The sequence below is a fragment of the Coptis chinensis genome, chromosome 4 (genome assembly GCF_015680905.1).
Source record: "Coptis chinensis isolate HL-2020 chromosome 4, ASM1568090v1, whole genome shotgun sequence".
Lineage (NCBI taxonomy): Eukaryota > Viridiplantae > Streptophyta > Magnoliopsida > Ranunculales > Ranunculaceae > Coptis > Coptis chinensis.
This window is the reverse complement of record NC_141459.1, coordinates 15639571-15646105: the sequence shown is the minus strand read 5'-3', so window position 1 is coordinate 15646105 and position 6535 is coordinate 15639571.

The following is a 6535-nucleotide window of genomic DNA, read 5'->3' as shown; positions in this document are numbered from 1 at the left end:
TTTAAAGCTTATTTATACACTCCAAAAACAACGCCAAAACTATTAAGAAGAAAAAAAATGTACAATCGAGATATAATTTTGCTATCTTGCAACAAATATTTTCATATGTTATAAGAAAAACTTGTAATCAAATTAATAAATAATAGTTTTGATAATTAACACAAGCAAATACTCTATTTTAGTGAGCACAATCATCTCGGACAACTAACTTTTTTTACAATGGCTATTAAAAAAAATTTAAAAGAAAAAAAGACCCACGGTAACAACCTTCCGTGGATTGTGCGCTCTCGCGGCAACCAGATGTTGTAGATTGTACAATCTCACGGTAATTTCTTGCCGTGAGTGTTTTTTTATGTGATTAATTGAGGGGTGCCAATTCCATAAAATGGGGTGTCAATACCGTGACCCGAGAATAAAAGCTTTAAGATTATCCTGGAATCTGGAAGATCAAATATGCTTTTATGATATTAAACTTTAAAGAAATTGGTCCCAAGGCCCCATTTGCCCATTTTCAGGTGAAAATCACTTTCATTTTTTTTAAACACAATTTTCGAGTGAAAATAACCCATAAGGACAAATAGCCTTGATCTAAAATAAATATTTTTCGATTTTACCCCTTTATGTTATTGTTGTATACGAACAGTGATTTTCATAGCTCATGTTGATGTATGAACAGTGATTGTTCATACTTCTTACTAACCACACATTATGTTGAGGTATGAACAGTGATTTAAGTATGAACTTAATGATTGTTTTATATATATACACAGGGCCGTTTGTTATTTCGCGTCAGGGATATACTTGACCTTTCATCTACCCGAACCATTTTTAATTTCGCGTTAAGGGTATATACTTGACATTTCATCTACCCCGTCCTTGCGAGTGATATAAAAAAAAAAATTGGTTATGAGAGTTACTTTTTCCCCGATTTGTCTTGGAGAGTCACTTCCTATTGAAACTTTCTTATCAACAAAAGTTATGAATCACATTCCGCTTATTTAGGAAAACTTTATTTAATGTATACACAGTTTGATGAAATAGATCGAGGTTTCCTCTTCTCAATCAATGCATTATGAAGCTCAAGAAATGAGATGACATTTTTTTTTTTTTTTCAGTAAATGGTCGAAAGATGGTTAAGGGTTATAAATCTTTATATTATGATTAAATTCAATACATCTCATGTGTATTCTATATCTTTTAAATAACATTGGTATTCATAGTGGGATAGTGAGGGGGTAGTGAGCCAACAAAGATAGTCATATTGGTGAAGTGGAATAAACCTATCAGGTTTTATAAAACTTAATCTTGATGGTATGGTTATTCTCTTAATAATTCAAGATCCAGGAGGCGGTGGTGGTGTTATTAGAGATGTGAATGGGTGTGTTATGTTGGTATTTGTAAGGAACATCTATCAAGCACGTGATGCACATAGTCCACACACAACGACTCCACAAGATCAACTATAAGAACACGAGCACTTGCTCACTCGATCGAGATCAACATCTCATGACTCAACACTTGATTTCGCCTCATGACATCATCACCTACTACTCTCTCATCATTGTTATCATTATCATTAGGTCTCTACCCATCGTAATACCCAAATCATTACAGCTATTTATCATCATTACGGTGGTTTCACTATCATTACGCCCTATGCCAGCTCAAACAACCTAACGCCTAGAGCTATTACACACGTGCTCATCTCAACCGCACATCTGTCTAGACCACCACACATGTCTTACATACCATATGCACACCCTCAATGTCTATAAAATCCACCCTCAGAGCTAAGTTGGCTTGATTCCAGCACTCCTAATTCTATTATCACACACAGTGCTGGACACGTAGGCATCTTTTTACCCACGAAGAACAACCATTTCCATCGATCAAAACTATCTCCTTCCTTCACCCAAACTAGAACTAAGTCTTAATTAATCATTGGTGTAATGTCCTATTAATCACAAGGGATAAAATTAGACATTTACAATTTTCTATAAACATTTTGTTGTAGTGAGTAGTAATTTGGCGGAGTGTTTGGCTTTTTTGTTGAGGGTGTCAATGTTTGCATCACTCGGGGATTTAAGAAGATACAAGTAACTTTTGGTAGATTAGGTTGGTGGTAAAGCAGATGTGTTGTGATACTATTATAACACTTGGCTTTTGTCAAGAACTTTAATTATGTCTTATTATGAGGTTACTATTATACATGTTTATCGAGAAACCAATGCAAGTGCTGATGCTCTAGCAAAATTAAATAGTATGAATCATAGGTTTGGTGATTTCGAAGCACTGAGTGAGGTGCCTAAGCTAGGAGCAGCAAAAAAAATCATTATTATTGTTGGATAATTGTGGATTAGGAAACTTACGCATCTAGCCATTCAATAGTTTGTAGGGATAAGAATGTAAGATTGATGTCCCTCTCTTGTAACCTATTATCAGTTTTGTTTCTTTTAATATTGAGTCCAATGGTATGGGACTCTATATCTCAAAACTCAAAAAAATAGTGTTTTAAGGATAGAGAGTATAGTATGATTTTTGGTCTAATGGTTTGGAACATAATATGCCACTTAAAGTGGAGTAATTTGGTTAGATACATTATACTCTAAACGAGCAAGCGCCAAATGAGAAAAAGTGTTCCATTATTCGTCACTTAAAGTGGAGTAATTTGTTTGGATACATTCTACTCTAGATCAACTGGCAAATGAGAAAAAGTGTTCCATTCAACGCCAGTTAAAGTGGAGTAATTTGGTTGAATATATAATTAAGGATTCATAAATCAGCAGTCAATTAAGTTCAGTCAAGTAAATAAAGGACAACTCAGCATAGACAACTAACTAACTCTAGAATCTATAACAAACTCTGTAAGTGTAACTATTTTATGTTATTATATTCTGTAATGATAACTAAGGGGTCGTTTGTTTTTCTGAGCCTCTGAATGCTAAATGCTGAATGTTAAATGACAAATCTTCTGAATGTTGAATGCTGATTGCTGAACTCTGAAATACATGTTTGTTTTCCGTCAGAATGATCTGGCTCTGAGTACTGAATATAAATCATTTGGACAATTTCACCCGTTGTTATCTATTTTGAGCACAACTTAATTGTTTATAAAAACAAAATATATGAAAATACCAAGTTAAATTAAATTACATGTTATTATTATAGAAGCAAAAATAAATACATTTATCTATTTATTATTTTTTCGGCTAATTAGTTAGAAAAATGAGATGAGGTTATAATAAATCATTTATCTATTTAATTATTTCGGCTAATAATAAATCATTTATCTATTTATTATTTATTAAGAAAAATGATTGTTTTAACTTTTAAATATGAGATGAGGTTATTATACATGTCGACTATTGGTGGACATTGAAGAAAATTTTGATTTTTCAATTCAAAGTTGGAGAGACAAATGTGAGGGCAAAAAGGGAACCGTACTTTAACATCTCTAATTTCAGCATTCAGCGAGACCTTAGGCGTGGAACGCTGAAGACACTTTTAGCTACTGATCACTGAAACAACTTTTACACCTCTTAATGCTTAAAACTTATGATTCAGAAGCTCTGAATGCTGAAAAGTCAAAAAACAAACAACACCTAACAAAAGTCACTACTATATAAAGTGATCTGTAATTAGAATCATCAAGAAATGAAATTATTGTTTTGTTCAATTTCTATTTTGGTATCATAGCAGTTTTCACCAAATGGTGTTGATCCACCATTAACGAATTCAAGCTCAATCCTATTTTCTTCCATTTAAACAATTGCAAAAACAAATCAGAATCAGTTACCTTCTTCTTCAACAAATTTTTCTTCAAGAATAAATATGAACTCAAATCCTAACTTACCAATTGATGATGGAAACATCAATATAAGTTATTCAATTCAGTTAAACAATGGAGATATCAATCCATCTACAGCTGTTGCTCCAATTCCAGCATCGCAAGATCAAAATCAAAATACTTCTACAACCAACGCTTCAAATCTGGCTTTTCAATCTCAAAGTCAAAATATTAATGTTCTTACAGCCTCCGGTTCAATTCAAACGGATCAAAATCAAGTTCCTTATGGTTTTAATGGATTCAATCAAGTTCCTTCTGGGTTTAATGGATTCAATCAAGTTCCATCTGGGTTTAATGGATTCACATATGGTTTTAATGGATTCAATCAAGTTCCATCTGGTTTTAATGAGTTCAATTAAGTTCCACCTGGTATTTCTTTACAATCAACTCAAAGGATCAATCCACTCAATCAAGGTGTTCGTTTTGGTATTCAATCTCCAGCTGTTAATGTATCAAATCAGCATCAAGATCCCTTTATGCACAATCAAGGATTCACAACCCAGAATCATGTGTTTAATTCTTCTGCTTTACTAATGGTAACACCACCACAGTCTCAATCTTATTCTTTTCAGAATATTTCTAATATGGTGTCAATTAAGCTCAAGAAGGACAATTATCTAATGTGGAGGTCGTTATTCTTACCTATTCTCATAACTTATGATTTGTTTGGTCTAGTTGAAGGTATGGATCCTTGTCCATCTCAAATTATTACAACTGGTAATGGAAATGTTATTAATCATGCATATATATCATGGATCAAGCGTGATCAAATGCTTCTTATCTGGTTAAACGCAACATTAAGTGAAGATATGCTTCCTTATGTTGTGGGAATTCCAACTTCTAGACAGTTGTGGTTAACTTTGGAGAAAAGGTTCTCAACAGTTTCTCGAGCTCATGTAAGCCAATTTAAAACTAGGCTTCAAAATCTTAAGAAAGGATCATTATCAATGAGTGAATACCTACAACATATCAAGGTTATAATTGATAATCTAGCAGCTTCTGGAACCACTACCTGAAGAAGATACAATCTTTCATATCCTCAATGGTTTATCTGATGAATATAGCTCATTTGCCACTTCCATTAGAACTCGTTCAAATAATGATCATGTTCTGATAGATGAACTCTATAATATTCTTCTTAGTGAAGAACTTACCATTGAAAGCAACAATGGTACTTTAAGTTCAGAAAATATGTATCAAGCTTTTGCAGCCATGAGTTCTATAATCACAATTCCAACCGAGGTGGTTATGGAAACAATAGAGGAAATGGAAGAAACAATTATAGAAGAAATAGAAGAGGATCTTATGGTGGCAATTGCAGAGAAAGTTACCATAATTCTGGCAGAGGCAATAACAATTCAAATGGTCCAAGTTTCATTGGCTATAACAATAGTTCATCAAATGGATATAATAGCAATGCTTCTAGCTCTTCTTCTAGCAGTAGACCACAGTGTCAGATTTACAGTAAATTTGGATATGTGGCTCTTGACTGCCACAATAGGATGAACCATAGCTATGTGGGTCGCATTCCACCTGCTAAGCTAGCAATGCTTGCCAGCTTCAATGACTCATGTGATTAGAATATTGTAGATCCTCCAAGTTCTTCTAACAACAATTCATGTGATCAAAATGATTCCTATTAGTATGCTGACACTGGTGCATCCAACCACATCATACCAGACCTCTCCAATATTTCTCTCCATACATATTACAAAGGCAAGGATAAAGTTATGGTTGGAAATGGTAAAGGTCTTTCAATTCATAATACTGGTAATTCTTTATTTCAGACTTCCAATTCATCACATTCTTTTCACATGAATAACATTTTGCATGTTCCTAGAATAACCCACAATCTCTTAAGTGTTCACAAATTTGTTACTGATAACAATTGTGTAGTCATTTTCTCTCCCCGTTCATTTGTGGTTAAGGACATTGCATTGGGGAAGATGATTTTTCAAGGCCCAACTGAAAATGGTCTTTATCCACTTCATTTCACATCCAAGTCACTACCTTCAAGTCAACATCATGCATTCATTACAACCAAAGCATCATCTGCAACTTGGCATGCTCGACTTGGACATCTATCTCATGCTACTCTTCAAAAGCTCATTCAAAACAAATTTGTTCAAGTAGTTTCACCATCTAAGTTTTTCTTTTGTGATGTTTGTGCTTTAGGCAAAAGTACAAAACTTCATTTTAATAATTCCACTTGTAAATCAGTTGCTCCTTTGCAAATTTTACATGTTGATCTTTGGGAGTTTTCTCCTGTTTCATCAATAAAAAGTTATAAGTACTTTGCTACAATAGTTGATGACTATAGTAGATACAGTTGGTTCTTTCCTTTATTTGTTAAGTCTGATTTCTATGCTATCTTTAAAGCTTTTAAGTCATTCATAGAAAATTATTTCAATCTTAAAATCAAATGTTTAAGGTTTGATAATGGAGGTGAATTCACCAGCACCATATTTGAAGATTTCCTTCTTTCAAGTGGCATAAAACATCAATTCACTTGTCCACATACACCAGAACAGAATGGTGTAGTGGAAAGAAAACATAGACACGTACTTGATATGTCTAGAACTCTCATTGCCCAATCATGCATTCCTTCAAAATATTGGGTGGAAATATTTTCTACTTCAATATATCTCATAAATAGATTACCTTCCACCTCATTGCATCAAAAATCTC